Source organism: Notamacropus eugenii, chromosome 2 (assembly GCF_028372415.1).
Source record: "Notamacropus eugenii isolate mMacEug1 chromosome 2, mMacEug1.pri_v2, whole genome shotgun sequence".
Classification (NCBI taxonomy): Eukaryota; Metazoa; Chordata; class Mammalia; order Diprotodontia; family Macropodidae; genus Notamacropus; species Notamacropus eugenii.
Genome location: NC_092873.1, coordinates 7,072,569 through 7,100,320, shown reverse-complemented (window position 1 = coordinate 7,100,320; position 27,752 = coordinate 7,072,569).

Below are 27,752 nucleotides of genomic sequence, written 5' to 3'. Positions count from 1 at the left end.
CTCTCTGTGTGCTTTCCAAAATGGCTATCGTTTCTCTAAGGTAGTCATGTACATGGTACAGCTCATTTTTTTACACTGTTGCCTTTACTTTTAGGTGTAGAGAGCTCTTGACAAAGGACACAATTGCCTTTCCCTAACCTAGACAAGTTATGGTTTAGTTTGTCCTGTAAATGAAGTCACTCATCTCTTTCTCCCTGAAAGGTATGTCCAAAGGCTAGTTTCGATGTCTCACTTTGTTCATGACCTCAATAGTAGAAGGGGTGGTATGATTTCATTTCTGTCTCTAGCCTTTCCTATTTTTCTTTGTTGCATTCTCTACCTTAGTGTTCAACACTACATTCTCAGCTGTCCGAACATTTACTTGTCCACTCTACTGGGATATGATTTTTGTTACTGCTCCTTCATTCAGTTGTAATTCCTCTTGAAGCCCATATTTCTTTTCTTTTCAAACCTCAGTTTCTTCTGGATCTTGATTTTCTTTTGCATGATCTTTAATTTTTACTGTATTTAGCTCCAGTTTGAGCATAGCAACTTTGTACTGTAGGGTTCCAATTTTGTCCAGCAGATATTTTTCTTTTTCATTACTATCATTCGGGACCTGAATACAATTAAAAGGGGAAAAAATGCTATTCAAGATTAAATTGTATATTCTGAGTTTTCCTTAGTAATTCAAAACAAACTCCAAGGGGCCAAGAAGCATACGGAGAAAAAGTAAATCGAGGGAGTTGCACGTATTTCACATTTCGGTCAGACTCAGGTTTCCCAAAGAATAGGTCTTCAAGGTGCTTCATCAATCTGAAGATGTGGGTTGGATTTTTAGGCCTGTAAAACTGTCTGCCTTTCAGCATATTTCATTTCCTTTGCTCTATCGATGGGACACCACACTGATTCATCCTACAGTAATGACAAAGGTAACAATACCTACTATTTGCACAGGCATAGTAGGGTTCTGTGCAAATGACTTTCATTGCATTATCTCACTTCAGACTGGCAACACACTTATGAGGGCAATATTCATATTGTTCAATTCATTTTACAGAATCGAACTTAGGTGAGGAGAACTTGTTAAATGTTCCCCCCCCCCCCCCGCCCATATCATCACACTCAGTAGGTTTTAGTAGCAGTATTTCAATCTAGGGCTCTTCATACTCGAAGTCTAACACTCTTTTGCGAAAGTTATTTTCCTCTTAGGTGTTGAAGATAAGAATTTGTCCTATATTTAGAGTCATTATTCTGGTACAATCATCTTAGCTGCAAACCAATGAAATGATGACTGTCTTAAACTTTCCTAATACACGTCTTGAGAAACAGCTCTTTTCTGGGAGAACTGTAGCATTTTCATTTTATCATTGATTTAAAACTTTTAGAAGTTTTCTAGTCTGAACATCTCTTTTAAGGATGGGAAAAGTGAGACCCGCAGTGTGGTCAGTAGATTGTAACCTAAACTTCCTTTACCATCAAATTTCAAAAGAATAGTGGAAGAATTATTGAGTTCAAAGTATAAAAGTTTGATGTTGCAGTGCCATCAGTTCAAGCAAACTGGGCCCCATTCAGGATAGGTGGAAAAGCTATCTCAAAATGCTTAGAAGATCCATTCTATGAGATTCCTTCTATAAAGTCACGAGGAGAGCATGAATAGGGAGCACTCCAGTACCCAGGCGGCAAAGGACTACTAAGGGCTAAATGATTTACTTGCTAAATGATTTACTTCCAATCGATTTTGGATAAAAGAAATGCAAAATCCTAAATCTGGCATTTGAGGAACTTGATTTTTTATCATACAGAGCAATGATGAATGTCAATTACTGAATCATTGTAATGGAAGGAGCCTTATTTTAGAAATCTAACTGAAAGTTATTCCTGTTACAAATCCTTATGTTCCTTCTCTTTCATGGAACATGTGTGAGACAACATCGTGAAATCGATCAAATTATTATCATGCATTTTATCACTCTTTCCCTCTGCCTATGAAAGCAGAAACGGATGAAATCAATTAATGAAGGAAGGAAAGAAATTTGTTTGAGATATCACCTTCTATTGGTTGCATTCCTTCCTCCCTGTAGGTATTAGTGACACTGATGAGCTGCCCCTTTCTGATTCTCAGAAAGGGCAGAGGTGCTCCCTTTGTCTTCCTTCCCTTCTAAAGACCCCGTCCTTTTTCTTTCCCCTTCCTCTTCTTACTGCTTCTGAGCCTAGTTAGGTTCCATACTTAACTGAGTATGTTCTTCCTTTCTTGAATCATATCTAATGAGAGCAAAGTAAAAACAATGCTCATCTCCCTCCCTTCTTTCCCTTTACAGTCATATATTTTTGTGTCTCTTTAAGTGGAGTAATTTACAGTTTTCTGCGTCCTCCTTTGCCCTTCTCCCATTGCAATCTTTTTGTGATACTTAATTCCTTTTTTTGTCACATCTGTTAGTTTATACCCACAGCCTCTGTCTATGTCATTATAAAGATAAAATTTTCAAGATTTTTAAATGTCAGAATAAAGATAAAATGGTCAAGATTGTGAAGAGTATTGTTGTCCCACATAGGTATGTCAACAGTTTTCTCTTATTGAATAAGCTGATATTTTTTTAAAATGTGTTTTTCTTGTTTATTTTTTCATACTTCCCTTGAGTCTTGTATTTGAAGGTCAAATTTCCCATCAATCTCTGCCCTTTCATCAGGAAGATCTGGAAGTCCCTTCTTTCATTTAATATCCATCTCCTTGACTGAAAGATCACCCTCATTTTTGCTGGGTACCTGACCCTTGGATATAGTCCAACCTTCTTTGCCTTACAGAATAGCATATCCCAAAGCCTCTGACCTTTTAATGTAGAAGTTCCAAGGACCTTCGTGATCCTGACTGTAATTCCATGGTATTTGAACTGCTTCTTTCTGAATGCATGCAGTATGTTCTCATTCACCTGATAATTCTGGAATTTGACTACAATGTTCCTTGCAGTTTCAAATTTGAGATCTCTTTTAGGAAGTGATGGGTGGATATTTTTGATGACTAGGAGAAGGAAGTGGAAGAGGAGGTGGAGGAGGAGGAGGAGACAAAGAAGAATGTGACCTCAGCAGATCATATTAAGGAATGGGAAAGATGTTTACATTTAAATTACCATTACCGAAGGAGGAGAATAAAAAGGAGGAGAGCAAAGAGAAGAAGGAGGGGGAGGAGAGAGAGAGAGGGAAAGGGAAAGTGAGCGAAAAAGTTAAAGGTAAAGGAAGAGGGAGAGGGATAAGAAAAGGGGAAAAGAAGTAGAAGAAACAGAAGAAGAAGAAGAAGAAGAAGAAGAAGAAGAAGAAGAAGAAGAAGAAGAAGAAGAAGAAGTAGAAGAAGATGATGATGATGTTGATGATGAAGAAGTAGAAGAAGAAGAAGAAGAAGAAGAAGAAGAAGAAGAAGAAGAAGAAGAAGAAGAAGAAGAAGAACAAAAAGGAGAAAAAGGAGGAGGAGGAGGAGTAGAAGGAGGCAAAGTAGAAGGGAGAGGAGGAGGAGGAGGAGAAAAGGACATCATCTTGTGAGTATCCGTTATTGTTGTATTCAGAAGTCCAGTGATCATGGACCTGAATGAACAGAATGAATGTTAGTAGTGCAGAGTACAAATTTCACATCATGAATGGAAAGCTGCAGAGGAAAAAAAGGGGAAAAGCCAAAGACCATGTGGTCATAGCTGGTTGTATTCCCCTTTGCAAGTACTTCCTGAGCTAACATCAATAAAGATCGCCAATCTGCTCTGCATTATATGTACCTTCAAAACCAAGGCAGCTTTCATGATCTATTCTAATGGAAGTCTGCAACAGGACGATACAAACAAATACAGAGAATGAAAATATCCCTGTCGGAAGAGACATTATAAATTCCAGAGTCCAACCTTGCAGTCAATGTAAGAATTGTGTCTGTAGTAGTCACACATAGTCAGACAGTGTCTCCTGAAGGAACTTGTCTCACAACCAATCCATTCCATTGCCATAAATTTTCATTTTTCTTATAAAAGTCACAACTAGGCACCTTTCATCACTGATTTGACCAATCTGTTCTAGAGATACCCAAGTCAGCACAGCAGCTCTTCACGGATCTGAAATTAGACATCATGCCGTCCCTCAACTGTCTTATTCATTCTTAGTTCATCCATATCACTTGTCTCTGAATTGAGTTCAGCCTTCTCCAGTCATCCTGATTCATATATGGCCAAAGAACCCTGGTGGTTCTGGAGGAGAAAGTGAAGCTGGTGACTTTGCACAGCCATTCCTTATTGAAATCCAATTCAGTGGTAAGCCGTGTCATCATCTTCTTCAAGTTCTATTGCTCCTCAAGAATAAAGGAGATACCAAAGCCTGTGAGTAGCTCACTTTAGCTCAATAGGGACCCAGCTGAGCAGTTCTAGTTGGGCTACTCAGCTCGTCCTGTCCTCTCTCCTCTTTTTCTCCCCGACATAGGGTATCACCTCTTTCCTGTAGGGGGTTCTGCCCAAAGAAAGGTGAGATTTCATGACTCAAACCTACATAGTTACCGGACATTTACTGGTTGGATTCGCTTCTTAACGATAATGCCTTCAACTCAATTCACTCTGCCTCTGATTAAGTGAACTATAGGTCGCTGACGAAGTACCACTTAATGAGTATTTTTTGGCCATCCTGGCTTCAGAGTGAATGTAAATAATAATTGTTTCTCTTCAGGAGAGAAGAGAGTTGAATTTTTTTTTTTAATTTCCATTAAAGTAGATATCCTTTGATTTACCTTTTAAACAGGCTTCTTCACTGAACTGGCATTGCCTCACTCAAAGTGAGAATTTGAAAAGACATTTATTTCAAACGAACAAGTTTCCTCGGCACACGCTGGGTCATCTCCAGTCATGCTGATCGATATGTAGCCAGTGGACTCAGATGGCTCCAGAGGAGAAAATCAAGCTGGTGGCTTTGCACAGCCCTCCCTCCAATCCAGTTGAAGTATAAGTCATGTTGTCTTCTTACTGAGGTCAAGGTCCTCTATCAGAAGGAAGGACAAACCATAATCACAACTCTTAACTTATCAATATTCCTCTTAATATGTAGCCCCCATTATTATCATAGTCTTGTGGACGGGGACCCTGCAGCCCAGAGGTGAATGGAACTGTTAACTTGCGAGATTTAAACTGTATTATTCTATTACCGTAGCCTTTCTTATGATCAGCTAAAACGAACATCACTTTTTCCAAGAAACTGCTGCAACCCACTCTTCCCCTACCCTTACTTAGGACATATCTAGGGCAATGATAATTTTGCAGAAGCTAGGCTTGAACCCAGGGCTTCCTGTCTAAGGCCAGCTCCACCCTCCCCGTGCCAGGCAGCCTGTCCCTGAGGAATCATTGCCCTCCTCTCCTGAAGGTCAGAAGGGAAAAGGAAGAATGAGAGCAAAGAGGAACCTAGGCTACCAGACATCAGAGTAGTAACATGCTACTCGTTTTCAGTCGGGGCGTCAACGAATTCTTAAAGCCTTGTAGACCCTTGGCGGGCTATGGAGAATCACCTCTTCCTTTTACAGACGCAGAAACTGAGGCTGGGAGAGGAGGTGCTTTCCCAAGTGAAACAACAGAGCCAGTCCGGAGTTCGACATTCGAATCCAAGTCCTCTGAATCCAGCTGCTCCAGCTTTCCCATTAGGTCTCCTCCACCCCTTCACAGCCCCGCCCCTATGCATCCTGTCCCAGCGCGAGACCCGGCAGAACCTCTAGCAGGGGAAGCAGCCAGCCTTGGGCCCAGCCACCCTCGCGATCATGACCTTTGGAGCCTTCCAGCAGAGAGTTAATGGACCTGGCACGTGAGCACTCGTGCAGGCTTAATCTTTCCCGTTGGGCGCGTGCGCATGCCTTGAGCGTCTGTCAAGCTCACGCGCACTTCGGTCTCCCTCGAGGCGTTGCTAGGGCTCCAAGCATCTCCAGGATCGATTCCTTTCTAACTGTTGCCCTGTTTGGACGCAGTTTCCTTGGAGTCTCTGACTATCGAAGTGTTTTGGAGAGTAAGCGAGCTCCCGGAGAAGGCTGAGGGTCTCCAAGTGAGTTCTCCAGACCATCTCTGAAGCCCGCCCTCAGGATGAGGAAGATTTTCAAAATCTTGAGAAGGAGAGAGCGGTCTCCATCTGGCTCCTCCTCTCCCAGGAGAGACAGCGAGGTCCGACCCTTGGTCCCAGGTGCCGGTTATGTCATCAGAATGAAGGACCTCGGGAAGATCCATAAAGCTGCCTCCTTCGGGGATGTGGCCAGGGTGCAGCACCTGCTGCTGCTGGGCCAGGCACACGTGGACGATCTGGATAAAGAGAAGCGGTGAGAGGGCGCTGGGGGTGAGAGAAGGGATGGCCCCCCCCAGGAACAGTGTAAGACACCCCCTCCTCCACCCTCCCTCCACGAGTCTGCATGTGCCTTGGCTAATCCTTGGAAAACTTGTCCTTTGAGCACCTGGGCCAGAGCAGGCGCAGGCTCTGCCTCCTGGAGATTGGATCCCAAGTTCTGAGTGCTGGTGACCCCTGACCCTCCTGCCTGCCCATTTTTAATGGAGGGGAAACTCCTTCCTTTTACTTGTAGTCTGCTTCCAGCTGACTTACTCTTTCTCAGTGACGTGGTGGGAGCAAATGCTGCTCTCTTCCAGTGAAATGTTCTTCTGAGTCTGCTATTTATTTCCCAGACGTTTTTGTTCATCATATCCGGTCAGAAGAACTAATGCACATTGTAGATGTCCTCGGGTGAGAAGGGTGGCCACTTATATTTATTTGGGCAGCGATTTCGATTTCAGGCGGAGTAACAATAATGCATTTTATGTTACAAGTATAGTACCTAACAAGAGTACAATTTTGATTTTCGTAATTACCAAGCATTGACTTAGCTCTCATTTTCATAGCACACCTCTACACCTGGCTTCTGCAAATGGCCATCCAGATGTTGTGTCTCTCTTAGTAGAGAGAAAATGCAAAATAAACCTGCGTGACAAGCACTATCAGACATCTTTAATGAAGGTATGCCCTAGTTAACCTTGCTGGTCTATAGAATGCGTTTGGAGTAAGAAAATGTGCTTTACTAAATTATTTAAATATCACTAAAGATGTTTTAGTATACTAAATACTTTTTAGAGTATTGATTGTCTCTTTCTCTACATTCCATTCACAGGCAGTACAGTGTCAGCAGGAGGAGTGTGCAAGGATCCTGCTGGATTATGGTGCAGACCCTGCTCTGATGGATACCCATGACAACACTGCACTTCACTATGCTGCCTCTGGACTTAACACAGCCATAGCAGCAAAGCTGCTTAGACATACAATAGACATGGAAGCAAAAAACAAGGTAGAAGTCTACCTCTTGTGTGAGAAAATATTTTCTGAGATCAAATGTGTAAATCAGGTATTTTCCAATGCACATTATATTCTTGGAAGCATTTCTTTAATGCAAGTATCTTAAAATCCATCTCTAGTCAAAGTTCATTGGCCTTGGGAATTTTCTGATGGCCAGGCAAAACGGGGAGGAGACTCCATTCACAACGGAACTCTTAATGAGGAACTTCCCTCGACTGCTTTGGACCAGGGCCTGTTCTAAGATTTAATCTTCGAGTAGGGTTGTTAACCTGGGATCCATTAATTTCAAAAAAAAAATCACCATTTATTTTATAGTTCTTTCAATGTTATTGGCTTCCTTTGCATTCTCTGTATTTTAGGTATTTAAAAGCATTATTCTGGAAAGGGGTGCATGACACACACACACACACAAAAAGTTATGAAAACGTGACTTAGGGAATGGTTTGTAATGGTGAAATGTGAAGTGACTTCCCAAGCTCACCTAGCCACTCTAAGTGTCTCAGCAGCAGGCCTTGAATCTCTGTTTCACTGATTTTGAGTTTGGCTCTCCATTCAGTCCACCACATCTGTCTCTCTAGAATTTTCTTTGCATGCTATATTAGGTCTGGTACCCAGAATTCAAAGGTTCCATCAAATATCTGTCTGCAATACTTTACATATAAACCTTTACCTATGATAGTACAATGTTAATTGGTCAAGAAGAAATGTCATAATGTTTTAAAAAATATTCTGTTAAAAATTTGTTCAGCATAAAACTGCAGACAGACATTTTACAAGAACAAATTCTTAAGTGTATGTAGGTGTGTTTTTTTTTCTATTTCCTACACACTATGCCGTTTCCTTTCTAGACTTATTGAGTATCTCCTGATTTTTAAGAAAAGGTTTGACTCTTCGTCACTGCTGCTCAAGAAAGAAAATAAAAATCAAAATATACATTAGGAGGGTTGTGAAGGGAGGGAAAATATCAAGAGAATGACTTTCTTCAAGGTTCAGCCACCTTAAGGCAAGATTTTCTTGAGTTTTGAGGCTGGTTGTAACACACTTCAGGGGAAAGGATGAAGAGAACTAGGCAACTTGAAAACTGACCAGAACTTAGTTGTAGCTTGGCCAAGTACTGGGGAAATAAGGGTGACTGCACGCAGACGATCATTGATCATGACATGAAGACAGAGGAAAGGAAGGTACCCCTAAAAGATTAGGAAAATCTCTTACACATCCTGGTTTTCTACGTCCTGATCACAAATTAATAACTGGAAGCAATCCCAGAGGCTATCTAACTTCATTCCCTCATTTTACATGTGAGGAAATTAAGGCCCAAAGAAGTGAAATAATTTACTTACGGTCACATGGAAATTAACTAACAGAAGCTGGATTTATGCCCTGCTCTTCTCATTCCAGAGTTCCATTGTAGCCTACTTCCTTAGCATGTCATTAGCAAGTTCACAGGATGTTCACAACATGCCTTCAACTGAATTCTATCATATAAACAATTCTTGCATACCTTAACTTGATCTTTAATATGATTTTGCAGGAAGGCTGCACACCACTTTTGCTTGCAGTTAAAGAAAATAACCGAGATATGGTAGATCTTTTCTTAAAGAATGGAGCAAATGTGAATACATCGGATAGGCTTGACAGGTACGGTAATTAAAGCTTCCAAGAAAAAAAGAGGTAACTGTTATTAGAGGAATAAGAACAACTTCAATCAGGGAACTCTTAGTGAGCAACAATAATTGAAATTGTTCATCACTGAGAAAGGGTGACAATGTGCACAAACATCAATTATGAAAAGGGCTACTATTTATGCTTCTGCAGCAGAGAAAGCCATTCATGTGGGCATGCCATCCACCATCAATTAGTGATTTATTTTCTCAGGTTTCATTGTTTGATTTTCAATGACTTAAGATCATCACATAGCTGTTTTGTGTACTCGTGATGCAATTGATTCTCTACATGAAATAATCTTCATGTCAATCATGAGAATTGATGTGTGTAATTTTTCCTTCTTCTTCCTTTCATTGTTCTTAAGGATATGTGCACTGACAAATACAAATCAATACAATAATAAGATGACTGACTTTCATGATCCTGTGACCTTATCACTGTGAATATTTATGCCACTGGCTGAGATTTTAGTCCTTCCATACTTTCTTATGCTACAGGATTTTTGTCCTAATACCAGAAATTCCACATAGAGGATCCAAGAAAGGCATTGAAGCCTTCTCCTGGTTCTTTTAATATTTGAGGACGATGGAAGCACTTACATTGTCACATTTTCTCTCTTTTATTCTTTTAAAATTTATTTATTTTTACTTTTCAATTTTTTGCAGTTTTCAAATTTTGAGTTCAAATTGCTCTTCTTCCTGGGCCTCCCCCTTTCCCAGGATGTTATGCAAACTGATATAGGCTGTACATGTACAATCATATTCAACCTATTTCTACACTGCTCATGTTTGACAGAAGTAGCAGAATAAAAGAGGAAAATCTGAAGACAGAAAAAACAAAAAACCAAAAGGGAGAGAAAATAGTATGCTTCCACCTCCATTCAGACTCCATAATTGTTTCTCTGGATGTGAATAACATTTTCTGTCATGAGACTTTTTCCCCCGGTTTTCTCAGCATTTTTTGTCAACTAGTGAATTCAGAAGCTGGAATCTTTGGATTTCTCATATAGAAGATTACTGTAGTCATTGACCCTGGTTCTTTGATACCAAACATATTCCACTAATCCTACACTCTGTTTCTCAGCCTGTCCCAAGTGGCTTTGATGATTGTCGATTTATACAATAGAATTTTATATATGGTAGAGATAGATCACCTTCACTTGTATTATTTTTGATTAATTCCCTTGGTATTCTGGACCTTTTGTTCATCCCGATGAATTTTATTTTTTAATTTCTATACAATAATTTTGGTAGTTTGATTGGTATGGCACTGAGTAAGATATTACTTTTGGTAGAATTGTCATTTGTATCATATTAACTTGGCCTACCAATGAACAACTGATATTTTTTAGATTATTCAGATCTGACTTGATTTGAGTGAAAAACGTTTTGTAATTGTGTTCATTGTTGGTTGGTTTGTATTGGAAGAGAGATTCCCAAGTATTTTATATTGTCACAATTCTCTTTCATCGCTCAATTCTTTGCACACTTTTCCTTCTACCTCTCTTATATGATTTTAATTTCCTTTCTGAGCTCTTCCATGAGCTCTCTCTGGGATTGAGCTCACTTCTCTTTTTGCTTTGCGATTTTGCCTATACGTGTTTTGGCGTCATTCTCCTTCTCTGAATTTTTTTCCTCCACATTCTTTGTGGCCACAATAACTTCCTATGGTCATTTTTTCCAATGACTTTTTGCTCGTCTTTTTTTCCCCTTTCTTTTCAATTTGAGCTCTGCTCACAATGTGGAAAGGGCACTGTTTCAGAATTTTGTAGCAGGGTCTCCAGGTCCTGGCTGTTTACCTGGTGCTGCAATGTTTTGCTGACTCGTGTGGGAGCCCTCTTTTACGGTGGTTTGCTCGGGGGATGGGAGTGGGAATGAAAGGCACTGCTGCAGATAGTAGGGTTCTGGCAGCTTACCTGATGCTGTCCCGGAGTTCTACTGCTGATGTTTGTCATGTGCTACGACTGGTGGAGTGTTCTTGAGTTTCCCTAGATGTACCCTGAAGTTCTTGGCATTGTAACCATTGGTGGCTGCCTGTTTCCTTAATCACCTGTAGGGATAGACCCTACCTGTTTGGCTGAGTCTATTCTGAGGCATGTCAGTTCTTAGAACTGGAGTCTGCCCACTCCCTATACTGGGACTCCGAATCTACCATTGCTTTGTTGAGATGAGGCTTGCTGCTGCCCTGTTGGGATACTTCCTGTCCTGGAGTATGCTCCCTTTTACCTAAGTGAGAAAGAACTTCCCTGTCAATCTTCCAAGGTTTGGGGGCTCTAAGATTGTTTCACCCTATACCTTTGATGGTTCTGCTGTGGCAGGATTTGTTTGAGGGCAGTATTTTATGGTTGTTTCGAGGTGAATATTGGAGAGTTATGGCGATTTACTGCTTACTCCATCATCTTGGATCGCAAAACTAAAAATAATCTTTTAAAAAACAAACCTAATATTTTAAAAGATAGGATAATATTAAGAGCTAATACTATATTTCATAACTCCATCAGTTTCAATCTTTCCCATAATCCTTTATTCCGCGCCACCCCCAAATATATTGTACTCGTTCCTTTTGCTATGTTTGGTATTGAGATTTTGGATCAGAGAAAAACATTTAAACAGAATCAACATTTCTACCTGCCATAAAGAGTTTATTGACACTTGAATATACCTTAAAATATCCATAATTTCCCCATATAATATATTTACATTACATGGATATTTTTGACACTACTTCCACCTTCCACAGAGTTAGCCTATTATATCGGTTATCACTGCGTGAGTGTTCACCCTTCCTTGCAGAGGAAGACCATGCCATCAGGGCAATACTGCCATGACTTGCAATTGACTTTATTTTGAGCGAGGGAGGGCTGTGCAGGTTGCCAGCCTCACATCTCCTCCAGAACCATCTGAATCCAGTGACCAGATATTCATCAGGATGACTGGAGATGACCCAGGATGAGACAATTAGGGTTAAGTGACTAGGCCAAGGTCACACACCTAGTGAGTGTCAAGTATCTGAGGTGAGATTTGAGCTCAGGTCCTCCTGACTCCTGCACTCGTGCTCTATGCACTGCACCACCTCGCTGCCCCATGAGTTATCACGAAGTAATCAAGGAACAGCACACCTCTACGTGACATTACTGATATACCTACAATACTGCCTTAGGCAGAAAGACAGTGAATTATTCAACATAACACAAACTCGGAACTTCAGAAGATCTCTGTTTTCACGATTTTGGATATTTTCTCTACTAGTGCAGCTTGTAATCACACTAACTCTTTATCAACTGCCTTCATGGGTTAATGGGCCTTCCTGAAATCCAATGGTCCTAGCTATCTGGTGATGAACCTTTCTTCAGTTACATGAGCTTGTCCATAAACATTACTTTCAAAGAGCCTCCACTTTCCTTTCAAGGCTAGTAAACAAGTGGAAACTTGGTGTAGGCTCCCTTGAAAGTTCTTCACTTTTGTACACAAGTTACTCTGATGCACTACCTTCTTGTTGTCATGAAAATCTTGAATTGGACAGTTCCTGCTAGAACTCTAAGAGGACAAAAAATACCCCTCTCAATCCTGTCTTTCCTTCTTTTCCTAACTGCCATTTTTCATGCTGCATATAAGCACAAAAAGTACTCATCCCTCACGAAGTATTCATGTTGCACATGCGTATAACCTCATATATGAGATATCCTCTTGTTGCAACATATCGAGAGAAATCTAATTACGTGTGACTCCTTTAAATTCTGAAATGTCGATGGTTTCTTTGTTATTCTAGAACAGCCCTGATGATTGCTGCCCGTTGTAAACCAACAGGTGTAGTCAGTCTTCTTCTTCAATATGATATTGATCTCTCTTGCCGAGATGCATTTGGACAGACAGCTGAGGAACATGCTGCTTTCAGTGGTCATTCCATGTAAGTATCAACGTTTTAATTCTAATAATTTGTATGGAATTGCATTTAAAATCATTTCTCCTCTATACAAAGGAGACTGTCTGGGACTTTCATAGTTGCATAATATGGCAAGCATCTGGCAAGCATACTTCAAGGCACTGTGAAGAAGTTGGTCCAAAGGCCAATTTCGGTTATCCAAGTTCAGGAGGACATAAGCATGAGACGAGTTACAAAGTAGAGTCAGGGTATGTGAGATCAGATTTTTCAGAAGTAAGGATAACGAGGATGATAGGTGCCATTTTTATAGTTCTATAAGGTTTTCCAATGTTTTCCATACATTTTAGTATTTGATCATCCCAAAAGTTCACTTCACAAAAATTTATTTATAAAGTCTGCTTTAAAGACACGGTTTTTTTTTCCTGTTTGTTTCTTAATCTTTGCTGATACCTCCAGTTATAGTAGATTTAAAGTTAGTTTTAGGAAAAGCCACATGATATGTTGGACACCTGAAAGTGAGTGACAGCTAAAGAGAATAAGTAATAAATATAATAATCAACATCAAAATTTACAATGAGGCAGTTTGGTCAGGGGAAAGAGTGCTCTAATTGGAATCAGAGGACCTGAGGAAAAATGATGCCTCTCACTTTATGGATCACCCTGGAGAACTGTTAACCTTTTCTGGAACTCAGTTACTTAATCTAGAAAATAAAGTGTTTGGAGTAGATGATCTAAAGCTCTGAATCTATACTTCTCTATTACTGTGACTCTGAGTACATGTATACTAGGTTTAGGCTGAATAATTAGCTATACCCTACAGACTTTATCAAAAGAATAACAACAATTTTGCTGATAATCTGATTATTAAAGTCTAAGGTATGCAGAGACCCGGTACGTATAATTTTATCTTGGTTGATGTAGAAATATTTTGTTTTATCTTTTACTTTGTACATAGTCATTACGAACTAATTTATCAATATGGACAACAGAAGGCACTTAATCAGCCCCTTTCACTCCAAATCAGCAGTTTGGAAAGGGCTGCTGATTCCAGATTTACCGTGACTGGACCTGCCAACGATCAGGAAGGTAAGAGTGACAAATTAAAAAAAATAGCTAATTTTAAAAAATAATGAAAGAGCAATCTTTAATTTCATATATATTAAATATTTATGTATATAAATATATGTATATATGTTCTATTTCCATTTTATACTTTTAAAGGGTAGGAATTGGTCTATTTTTGGTTATTTACTTAATTATCCTTGTAGGTTGATTATCCTGAACAAAACAGCCTCAAGGTATTTTGTGTTATTAATGTCTGCTTTCTCCAAAAATTTCTTTAAGCAAGTTACAATAACAATTATCAGATTTCTCCATTGTTCTAAATGTAATTAATGAAATCATGTGAAAAATTTTGAACATATTTCACATGTATTATATGTAGTGATATTAGTTATTTTTGATGCTAAAACATGGGAAAAATAAGTACGTAAACGTCTCCTGTAACTGTAGCATGTTCACACACAGAGGCACACCGACACAGATGGGCTCATCTAATATTTGGACATATAAAGGCAGAACGGTAAAACAGCTGGAGAGCAAAGCCTTCTTCCTTTTTGGAAGTCTATGAAAATCACTTATCCAAGCTTTGGAAATGGATACATTTTAAATGTTTCCAACATTTCTAAATGTTCATAAAGCTTTCAGTTCAGAGATACCAAAGAGGATGCAAAAGACACAGAAGTTAGGGGGAACAGGGGACAAAGGTTTGAAAGGTAATACATATATGTTCCTAGATTTTTGGTAGATATTTGCACATGTGCCCACTTCCAACATCATCCTAGGAACACTTCCAATCTCCTGATTCAGGCCGTTAAACTTTCAAAGAGAAGAGATTTTTCTGAGTGGTTGCCTAATATTGAATCCTGCCAGCTGGGCCATTGGGAATCTCAATGACCTGGGCTTGCAATAATAACTTCATCCCGTATTTATGAGTTTTCTGTTTCAAATCAATTTACCCTTTACCTTGTGAGAAAAGCAGTGTGGGTATTCTGTTTACTTCCATTTGAATGGTGATGAAACTAAGGAGCAGTTAGCTTAGATGCCTTGCTCATGCCAACAGAGCTCAAAAGAAAGTGTGATCATGCGCATATTACACTACAGATCTGAAAGAGATGAGCTATGTAAATCGTTCCTTAAAAGAAATAAGAAATCACAATGGCACAAGAAACAGTATTTAATTTTAAGTATATCTAGTACAGTCTAAAATCACATCCTTTTCAGAAAACATTCCTTGCTTATAGCTTGTCAGGTGATGAATGAACTTCATTTTTCTTCGTTTTCTTCGTTTGTAAAATAGTATATCTCTAGCTACATACATGCAAATAGAATGAACTTTTAAGATTAAAAATGTCAAGTTGTATTCCTCAATTTCTATTATGTTATCTAGAGAAAGAAATTTAATCAAATTTTTTGAAATTCCAAATCAAATTGTAATAAAAATAATTGTACTTAGGAAACTCAATGAAGGTGGAATGTCTATGAATTTCATCAAACAAGAAAATTTATAGTCTACAAGACGGAAATAAATATAGGGAAAACTGAAAGGATTGTTACTGATAGAACTATTCATAAGTAGGTTTGTGACAGATATCTGAATGCAGACACTGACTTTATGAAATATATAATAACCAGAATCATTTTCTATAGAAACCCAAATCAGAGTGTAAGCGCAACCATAGTAAGGTTAGAATTTTAAAAGCTTCAAACAACTAGGGATAGGAATAGGAAGAAAAAAATTTCTTTTTTTAAATATATTTTTATTAAATATGTATGCTTTCCTTGAAATTCTGTACCATAAGACATTTATTTGTTCTATCTCATTTATGTTCATCCAAGAATTAGTAAAATTTGTTATCTGATACACGAGTGTGGCAGTACAGCATAGCTTCATGCAGCATTAGACAAAATTGGTGATGACTTTTTTGAACTTGAGGAGTCACTGAGCTGTGACCATGAACCTCAAATCTTCATTGTTTTGAGGGGAAGATGAGAGTAGTAATAAAGTGAGGACATATTTTCTTGAGTTTTATTAGTAGTGAACCCTTTGCGTACACATTTTCTTATAAATCATATTGGCAAAGGAAACCAGGCTCTTATCATGAAGTATGAGTGTGATAGAGTTCCGATCCTGGGGCCTGGTAGTCATTTTTCGTTCCCTGAAGCAACATCTTCCTTCCTTGTAATTATTTCTTGTTTTCTTTTGTTCACATTAATTGAGAATAAGCCCAAATTATTTGTCAGAGAAATTCGAAATTTTCTGGTTTTCTGGCATTTTGACAAATTATTGTATTCTGGGGTGGAGCATTCCCTAATCAGTAATTCTCATTTCTTTGATATTTTAATTCAGGGTTATGGTAGCAAAGTCACAAATTATCCCAAAACATTGCAATCCAAAAGTCTTTTTTCTCTCTCTCCCTGATGATTGATATTCAGTTTTCTTTTCATGAAGCCATTACTTTAATTGAGTAATGTCATCTTGTTGCACAACTCTTCATGGGTAATACAAATTGGAAATGCTGACAAATAAAAGTTGTCCTTCCCAAGTCAGACAGTGCTGTAGTGTAGCTAGATAAGACAGGCAGGATTTAGGACTAAGTGATCTAGTCCTGGCTCTGCCAGGTATTGTGTTGAATTAAGAAATCCAGTGCTCTTGTTAATTACTTTTCTCTTCTTGTCCTTAGCTTTAGGAAACAATGAGATGAATTTCAGTTTAATGAGTGGGTTATATAAATGTCTGCCTCAGGATACAAGCCCATATCACACAATTCTTTTTGGTGATAAAGACAAGACTTGTATTTCCGTTGGCATGAATTATCTCCTTCTGCAAGTGCAGGTTAGCACCTTCTGTGAAACTTCGGGTGGCAGAGAATTGACTTGAGCACTGAAAGGTGAAGGGATATATTAATTTTCACGTAGGCAATATCACAATCAAAGGTGCAACAATAATCCTATATACAAAAACTTGCACAGTAGTACCTGTTTCTTGATGCATTTACCTTTGTGCTCCCCTCCAGAAGGGCTCTAGAGCACGGCCCCATATTTCAGCGTACCAGAGGACCTGACTTTGACTATACATACATACATATTTATGTATGTGTGTGTATCTATGTATACGTGTACATATACATATATATCAATAATTGAAAATTCCCAAAGTTAATAAAAAGTTTTGCATATGTTCATTGATGCAACCAATTCCTCTTGTCAAACTAATTGTAAATACTTAATAAACAAGAAACCCCTGCTAAAAAAAAGCTTTGAATTTAGTAATATATTGTGGACTGATGAATAGTAAAGGTAATTATATAGTTTTGTATATTAAACAACATCTTAAGACGTTTTTGGACTGATATATAGTAAAGTCATTTAATATTTCAAAATAGACAATGGCTGATGTAGGAATTTAAAGATGTAAAATTTCTTCCTCTAAGGACATGAACGAATTGGGCATGCAGGTGAAAAAGCCAGAACAAGAAAAAATTGAAAATCCCCAAGTAAATCCCCAATCAGAAAGACTGAAAACCAGAAGAGAGATTAATAAAATGGAAATTAAGAAAACTATTGAAGTCATAAATGAAACTCAAAGTTGGTTTTATGAAAAACCACAAAATTGAGAAACCTTTGAGCCATTTGATAAAAAAAAAAAACAAAACCAAAGAAGAAAAGCAAATTACACTATCAAAGATGAAAAGGGTTGAAGTCACCTACAATGAGCCGGAAATTAAAACATTAACTAGAAATTACTTTGCCCAACTGTATGCCCATAAATTCGACAATCTAAAGGAGATGGATGACTATTTTAAAAAATGTGAATTGCCCAGATTAACAAAAGAGGAAGTTGAGTAGTTACATAACCCTGTCTCGGAAAAAAGAAATTGAACAAGCCATCCATGAACTCCCTAGGAAAAAATCTCCAAGGTTGGATGGATTAACAAGTGAATTCTATCACACATTTAAGGAACAGTTACTTCCAATATTATATCGAGTATTTGGGAAAATTGGCAAAGGAGTCCTCTCAAAGTCGTTTTATGATGCAAATATCGTTGTGATACCTAAACCAGGAAGGGCCAAAACAGAAAAAGGAAATCCTGGACCAATTTCTCTAATGAATATTGGTGCAAAAATTTTAAAAAAGATTTTAGCAAAAAAAAAAAATACAGCAACTTACCTTGAAAAGAATGGTTCATTATTAGGAAAACTATTAACATTATTGATCATGTCAAAAACTAACAGAAACCACATGATTATCTCAAAAGATGCAGAAAATCCTTGGACAATATACAACACCCATTCCTATTGAAAAGACTGGAGAGCATAGGAGTAGATGGAACTTCCCATAAAATAATAAAACAATAAGTAGTATCTACCGAAAACCTTCAGCAAGCATCATATGCAAGGGAGATAAGCTAGATGTACTTGCAAGAAGACCAGGGGTGAAACAAGGATGTCCATTATCACCCATGTTATACAATATGGTACTAGAAATATTAGTGGTAGCAATAGGAGAAGAAAAAGAAAAGGATGGAATTAGAATAGGCAAAGAAGAAACTAAGCTATCTCACTTTGCAAATGATATGATGATATACTTAGAGAATGCCAGAGGCTCTAGTAAAAAACTACTTGAAATGATAAATCATAAACAACTTGGCAAAGTTGCAGGTTGCAAAATGAACAGATCTTCTGCATTTCTATATATTATTAACAAAGCTCAAGAGCAAGAGATAGAAAGAACAATTCCTTGTAAAGCTAGGTTAGACACTATAAAATATTTAGGAGTCTACCTGCCAAGAGAAATCCAGGGATTATCTGAATACAATTACAAAACCGTTTTTGCACAAATAAAGACAGGTCTAAGTAAGCGGAAAAACACTAGTTGCTCATGGCTAGGCCAAGCCAATGTTAAAAAAACATGACAATTCTACCTAAGTTAATTTACTTATTCAGTGCCATAACAATCAGATTACCAGATAATTATTTTCTATAGCTAGACAAAATAAGATCAAAATTCGTCGGGAAGAGAAAAAGGCCCAGAATATCAAGCGAACTAATGAAGAGAAATACCAGGGAAGGTGACCTTGATCTACCAGATCCCAAATTTCATTATAAAGCAACAATCATTAAAACCTCTTGATACGGGCCAAGAAACAGAAGGGCAGACCAGTCGTATAGCTTACGTCCTTCCGACGCAGTGGTCAAAGAATATAGCAATCTACACTTCGAGAAAGCCAAGGAACCCAGTTTCTGGGATAAGGACTCACTACTGGACAACAATTGCTGTGACAACTGGATAACATTGTGGTGGAAACTAGGGTTAGAGCATTGCCCAAAACCGTACACAGGAATAAATTCCAAATGGATACATGCTATAGGAATAAAGATTGATACTATAAATAAATTAATGGAGCAAGGAATAGTCTATTTTTCAGATTTATGAAGAAGGGAAGAATTTTTGACTAAACAGGAGGTGGAAAGCATTATGAAATTCAAAATGGAAAATGTTGATTCCATTAAACTGAAAAGCTTTCTACAACCAAACCCAATGCAACGAAGATTAGGAGGAAAGCAGAAACCTGGGAAACAATTTTTGCAATTAGGGTCTGTGATAAAGGCCTCATTTCTAAAGTAGATGGAGAAGTGAGTCAAATGTACAAGAATAGAAGTCAATCCCCAGCCCATTACCGGTCAAAGGTTATGAATAGGCAGTTTTCAGAGGAAGAAATAAAAGCTGTCTAGAGTGATATAAAAAAAAGCTCTCAAGAACTTTTGATTAGAGAGATGAAATTCAAACCAACTCTGAGATACCACATCACAGCCATCAGGTTGGGTAACATGAGAAAATAGGAAGATGATGCATGTTGGAGAAGATGTGGGAGAGTTGGAACACTAATCTCTTGTGGGTGGAGCTGGGACCTGATCCAACCATTCTGGAGAACATTTTGGAACTATGTCCAGAGAGCTAAAAAATGTGCACAGCCCTTGACCTAGAACTACCGCTTCTAACACTGTATCCCCAAGAGATCACAAACATGAGAAAGAGTCCCAAATGTACAAAAATATTTATAGCAGCTCTCCTTTGGGTGGTCAAAACCTGAAACTCTACGGGATGCATATCATTTAAGGAATAGCTGAATAAAGTGTGGCACAGGAATGTAATGGAATACTGTTTTGCTATAAGAAATGATGAACAGGAAGATTAATGAGAGGCCTGGAAATAGTAATGTGAAAAGATTGTGAGTGAAAGGAACAGAACCAGGAGACCTTTGTACACAGCAACAACCGCTATATGGGAGGAATTTTTCTGCTAGGCGTAGCACTTCATTGCAATGCAGGGATTTACATAATTTCCAGTGGTCTCTTAAGGCAAAATGCCTTCCACATGCAGGGAAAGAACTACGAAATTTCATCACGTAATGAAGCAGATCATTTTCTTTTATATTCTGTTTTGATTTGTTTTAGGATTTCTCTCATTCGTTTTAACTCTTCTATGTAACATGACCAAGGTGAAAATATATTGAATTGGAATGTAAGTGTAGAATCTATAACAAACGGTATGCTGTCTCAGCATGGACATGGGGAGATACGGGGTTACAGGGAGGGGGGAATCTAAGATATATGGAAATGACTGTTGAATACTGAAAACAAATGATATTTTAAAAGTATACAATAGTTTCAAAGCTTCAAATTTTGATTTCTGAGATATATCTCCAACATGTACATAGCTTTCTTTTTCATTAATGGTAAAATACATATGTGGAAAGGGTGTTTATATATTAATAACTTTGAATTACTAAAGGAGATGACTAAAACAATTTTTCTTTCTTGAAATAACTCTCCAAATGGCAAAAGTTTTTCCATCATGTCTTAAAAATATTTTATATACGTTCTTTCCTATATGGATAAACTAAACTTAAAAAGTAGCTTTTATATTTTTATAGTTTTGAACATACACTTCCATTAATTTTACATTTTCTCCCCCTCCTTCCCTTTCCCCCTCCTCAAGACATTCTGCAATCAGATATAGGCTGTACATGTATTTTCCTATCAAACGTTTTTTCACATTAGTCATGTTATATAGAAGAACTGGAGTGAATGGGAAGAGCCATGACAAAGAAAATAAAACGAAAGGAAAATTGTCTGCTTGACTCTGAATTCACACTCCTTAGTACTTTCTCTGGCTGTGGACGGCACTTTCCGTCATGAGTAAAGAAAAACCTTTTAAGACTGATAAATTAATGGATACCAGAGGTGTAGAGATGCCAGTAGGCAGCACTGGTAAGGAAAGAAATGAAACTGTATTATTAACTGTTATTCTACAAGTGTGCATCGAAGTGGATGTATTCAAAACATAATTCTAGCTCTTTATTTCTGAGATAAGAATATCATTTATACATTGTTTGAAAGTACCTTATTGTGACTGCTTACATATTACGCGAATTTCCAAATTATACAACTAATTAAGGAATCATCCACACTGGGGTCCCTTGTGATATAATTGCATCAATCACTGCCATTGTTTGGAAGATATGATGCTGTGTTGCAGCATCAACTTCATAAGAGCCCCCTGGGAATCTTGAGTATCCATCCCTTCAAAAGAATCACCTTTACATGTGTCACTGTGGAGCATGTTATGTACTGCTCCATATACAAATATGTAAAACCCTTGAAGTAGGGTCTATTTGAAATGTGCGTTGCATGTTGTGTTAACACTATATTCTTGTTTTATTTCAAGAACTGATAATTGATTCTAATTGCTGTGATGCAAACGCCATAACCGGAAGTACACCAAATTATGGCTTTCATTCTTTAATTCACATACTGGGATCCAACAAGCCTATTCGTTTTGTGGGAAGTTGTGATGGTATTATATTGCTGAAATACACTTGTTGATAAACCTTTCATTCTTTTTCTTTCAGATTCTCTTGAGAGACATCAAAATGTGAAGGTAATAAAAATGATACTGTTAATTTACATCTGATATTTATTCAAAGCTTTCAATATAACTATCTTCTTCTTATTGGTTTCATAGTCCATTCAACCCACTACAGAAACGCATGTTTATTACACGAATGATAACCTGGGAAATGGAGTTCAGGAAAAACGAAAGTCATGTAAGTGTCCTAATTCTATAATTTAGGAAGAAAGAAAGTATATTTTTAAAAACGTAAATATTCATATCCTTTTTTCCTTCCCTTTCTCCCTACTTATCTTACAGATTTAGTGGAAGAAAGGAACTTAGATGACTCAGATGATATTGACGGTATTGTCTCATTTTCCCCTTTTTTACAAGTAGGAGATTAAATGATTTTTATTTTCAAAAAATCACACCTAATAGGAGATGTGCCCTGCAGTTTTCAGGTTTTTGCTATTGTGTTATGAGTACCGTATTTCAAGTGGCATTTTTGTACTTGCTGCCTCCTTTCTACATTTCCCAAAGCCACATAAATTCAGTTATGTATGTATTATCGCAATTCAAGTTAGTATTTATTAAGGAACGATTATTTATCATGTGAATATCACATTCTTGCTGCTTTATTGGACGATGGAAAGATAAAAACAAACAGTTTTTTTGCCTCAAGAAATTTACTTTCTCCGAAGGGGTACAACGTACAAACTGTGTTAAAATGTCAGCAGTATGGAAGGTAAGGGAGAAGAATTACACTGCTCCAGGAAAATTGAGGGGTGAGAGATCAGGAGAAAGGGTATTGGTTGTGGAAGAAAGGTTTCATAGCCCCGAGAACTGCAGCAATAAGGTACCACAGAAGGATAGAGAGCAAGAGAATGGCCAGTTCAGGGTCTTAAAGAGATTACTTGATGACTTTGTGTAGAAGGAAGCAGAGAAGGTAGAATTCAGAAATATGAAGACTGCTTAGTAAGCTATGGCAAAAATCCAGGTAAAAGTTGAGGAGTTCGTGAAATGGGGGTTCTTTGATACTAATGAAAAGGGAGAGGATGACAGATGTGATGGAGGTAGAACCAACAGGGACTTAGCAGCTTTTGCATGTGTATGTTTCTTCATACACACACATACATATATGGATGAGAGGAGTATCAAAGATACGGGCCCATATTCCTGAGAAGATGGCATGCGTTTACCAAAGATAAAAAGTATTAAAGACTGTAGATTTAAGAGCTGGAATGGAGAGAAAAGAAAATGATGAGTTCAGACTTGTTCATGTTGAATTTGAAGCTCCAGGAGGACATACAGGCTGAGAGATCCAGGAGCCAGTCCCAAAAGATGGTGCCCAAAACACAGAACAGTATTTAGGTGTGGTCTGACGAAGGCAGGGGTCAGCTGGATTTATATCTCCCTTCCTCTGAACGTGATTTCTATTTTGATGAAATCTAAAATTGCTTTGTCTCTCACGGCTATTATATTGATTCAGAGAAAGCACATCATCCAAAAAACTCCCAAGAAATTCTGACAACCATTTCTATGTAATTCTCTATCCTGTTCTTGTACTTGCGTTTGTTATTCTGTCCAGAAAGATGACTTGTAGGAATTTGTCAAATGCTTTTCTGAAAGGGAGGCAAAGTATAATGACAATAATACCCTGTTCCGTCAGTCTAGTAAGATTGTCAAAATGTGAATATAGTCTGCTATGACGTGTTCTGACCCTATCTCAAGAAATCATGAGAGTTGCTAACAAATAGCATCAGAGGAGGTTATCCATGAAGCATAGAACTTGAACAGTATGTGATCACGACCATGTAAGGTCAAGAAAGAGTAAGAACGAGGATAAAGGCTATCAGATTTAGCCTTTAGAGACCATTGCTAATCTTGGAATCAGCAGTTTCTGTAGAAGGTTACATCCAGGGCAGACAAAAGGGTTTGACAAATGAATATAAATAACTCTACTACTTGGACAGTGAAAAGGAGGGCAGATATCAGATAATATATTCCCCACATTCCGTGAAGGCTAGCAAGCCTCTCTCCTGCTCTTTCATCATTGAGAAAAACAAGTAACCCAATGGATTGATTACTCCTGGCCTAACTACCAAAATGATCACACATGACCATTGTTCATTAGTTTACCTTTAATTTTCAAATTTTACAATTTCATCTGGAATGAATACGTAAATCAATCCTCACAGCTTCCTGTGATTTGGTATAAAATGAACATCTCACAAGCTACTTAAAATGCAGCAGTTGATTGAGATTACAGAATAATTTGATGAATGCATGATTAGTGAAATCGAATTTTCTTATATTCATTCCTTTCTTGAAAAGAGAATACAATGGATAACTTATAGCTGTCCTGATTGCCACTGCTGATAAGAGGGGGAGGTTTCATTTCTATGAGAAAAATGCTTCTGAATAAAATCACCTCTTACTTAGACATTAATGCCCATTTAACCCAATAATTGGAATTTAAAGGATCATCAGAGGAAAGTCAAGAAAGTTTTGATAAAAGTGACCTGGAACAGGTATGTAATAATAATATTCCAATTTCTGATATTTTGTATTATGCAAAGTGCCTTTCATGCTAGTTTGCTTGCAAGACTTTCATAACTTGGTTTACTTTTCAATGCTTTTTGCAATAACTTTAGAAAATAATGCATGTTTCAGTGACAACGAATAGGAATAGTTAATCTGAAAATGAATAATTTTAGAAATTGTCTCCTAGTCAAATATGTCCATTGTGAATGCTAGAAATTTGATGATAAAGCTGGAATTTACTTCATTTCTCCCTATATATTAAAGAAGAATGTTTATAATCAGGAAGATGTGATTATATATATTATACATATGATATAATAATATATGCTTATATATCGTTATTTTATATACGTTATATGATATCATACATGATATCATATATATATGATAATTTTCACAAGATTCCTAAATAATGTAGCTTCTAATTGGGTTAGGTGGCATACTAGGTAGGGTCAATAAGACCTAATTGTGAATCCATCCTTGGATTCCTAGCTAAGTCTATGATACTGGACAAGCCACCTTACATTTGTAAAATGATTATGAATATTGCTTGTCTCACAAAATGGTTGTGAGAATGCCACGAAGTTTTGTGAAAATCTGAAAGTGCGACAGAAATGTTAGCCATTGTTGTTCTTTAAATATTTGTTTTTTTAATTTTCCCCTGCTGTCATGTATTTTACAGGACACAGTACAGATGGATGCAAACAATTGTGATGACCTCACTCAGTCTTCTGACACAGCTACAGAGGGTGATGATTTACCTGCCTTAAACTATAAGAATGTTTTGTTAGTGATGGAACAACTTAGTGTTGGTTGTGATGGTACGAACGTTTTACAATTTCCTAAGAAAATAACAATGTTCAACAGAAACCAAAGATGTGTGTGTATGCAAGAAGATACCACTGAAGTCCTAACCCATTTTCTCATAGCAAAGTAGAGGTCAGCTTAATCTCTGGCAGACCTTCACCAAAGAATCACTAAGTACCTATTGTGTGCTAAATATTCAAAGTTTAGATAAGTTTCCTCATTCAATGTGCAATCTAGTACGGAATATAGCCTACATAGATAACTCAAAAATTAATATGTATATTCATATATATATGTATATGTACATATACGTATATATGTACTATATATGTGTGCATATATATGCATATATATATATATGTATGTTTGAGAAGCACAGTCATATTGCTGTTTGAGGTTCAGTGGGGGAAAGACTATCAACATTACAAAATAAATAACCTGTGTGTGAAGGTAGCATTTGAGTTGACTTTTAAAGAATGAGTATGAATTCAGTAGGTAGAGATCATGGGAAAATAATGAGATGAAATGAACATTTTCAACCATGGAAACTCTGAGTAGAAAGGTAAAAAAGTGACACTGAAAAATCCAGTTTTTCTGGACAATATATACCTGTAAGAATTAAATATGGAAAGTTAGGATATTACACATTTGCACAGGGCCTTGATTTTGTCTGTAGTGCACACACTTAAACGTGGAACTTCAGTTTCATAACGTATAAAATGTCATACTTCACAGGATTGTTGTTGGAGGAGGTGTATTTTGTAAGCCTCTAAGTGCTATATTATATAATCTGTGTTAGTAATATTGGTTGATAATAGGAGAACCATTGAAGAGACTGAACTGACTACGAGTATAAAGATCTCAAGGAGTGAACTCTTTCATGTAAAGAATAGTCAAAATATGATAATCTTTCATAAAATGGCCCCAAATATCAAACATCTTGTAAATATTCTGCCTAGTTTTTATAATTCTTCTCTCAGCATGGCATATAGGATAGTGCACTGGACACGATGCCGTGAATAGCTAGGTTCAGATTCTGCCTTTAACACGTTCCAGTTGTGCGAATCTTAACAAGTCTTTTAACTTCTCGGTGCCTCAGTACCTTCTTTTCTTTGAATCGGTGAGCTAACCAGTTCCCTCAGTGTCAGCTTCTCTTCTACTCCAGTATGTCTACATCCAGCAATTGGGTTCTCTCTTGTTGCCTCACTTCAGTTCAACAGTGAATGAATATATGAAGAATTGGAAGTTCCCAAGGAAAACCCAATAATCAAGTTCGTTGAAACTGTAACGACATAACGAACATTTCTAACTCTGGATTAGGTCTCAATTTGACTCCATATGTCTCTCAAGAATAAAGGGGCAGCTATTTTCTTTAGTGCTCAGAACCATTTTTGACCTTCCTCTGGTGTTTCAAGTTACCAGAGGTTTCGCCAATGAATAAATGAGGATGGATATTTCAATGTGTGAATATTACATACTTGTTGATATTATAAATCTCTAAAGAGGAAACAGTGTTTCCATACAATTATGTAAAGCAAAACATGTTTATACTTCTAAAATAATTCACTATATTTTCATTATGTAGATATTAAGTATATAATCCCTTGGATGAATCTTATTTGTCCCACCCAGAATACACCTCAAAATACTTCCTTTTCACAAATATTTTTCTTTCATTGTGAAGAATTCTGAGCTTTCAGATTTTTTTATATCAATTAATTTGTCACTTAGAGATTGTGTTTCATTGCCTACAGTGCACACATAGAAATAGGTTATTGTCATCTTCAATGTAAATTTTTGACAACGCATTATTTTGCAATATGTGAGGATTTATACGTGGATATGATTTTGTCATTGCCAGAGTATTTGAATTCTAAGTATACTGCTACGGTTCAGCGGATTTTAAAATACTCATGTTTTTATTGACTTGCGTTTTTCTCTGTACAGATTTTATTAAACTTGTGAAAAATGAAGATGCAATACTTAGATATGATCGATCAGTGGTACGTAAAAAAGGACATTGTCCATTACTCACCAGGAAAGTGAAGAGTTTAGAAAACAAGATTTGTGGACTGCGGGAAGAATTATCAGAAACAAGGCAAATGGTGTCTGACTTAGAGCAACAAAAAGCAGAATGGAAAAGAGAACTTCGTAGCACGAGGTATGGAACTCATGATTTTAAACAAATCCTTGGAAGCTTTTTTCTTACCGTTGAAGAAATGTGATAGAGGATTTGAGGTTAGGAAGGCCAAAATACCACCTCATTCAAACAGTATTATGAATGAACCCTACTTACTCATTTTTACTCTGTGGATATCAGGTAGAGATGCATTTGTAGTGAATTTTGAAAACTGTAACACAAGTAGCTGTGTTTCATTTTTTTCAACATGAAGTAAAAAATCACTTCACTAATCAATAGTAATGGAAAAATGGATGTAATTTCATATGCATCCCCCTCTACACTTTTCACCGGCGAATTTGAAATGTATCAGAACTCGGGAATTTGGAAATAATCTTTTGTTCCAGCTCCATACAATTTATGGAATTTCTCTTCATTGAATACAAGAAACAAAAGCATCCAAGTGAATAT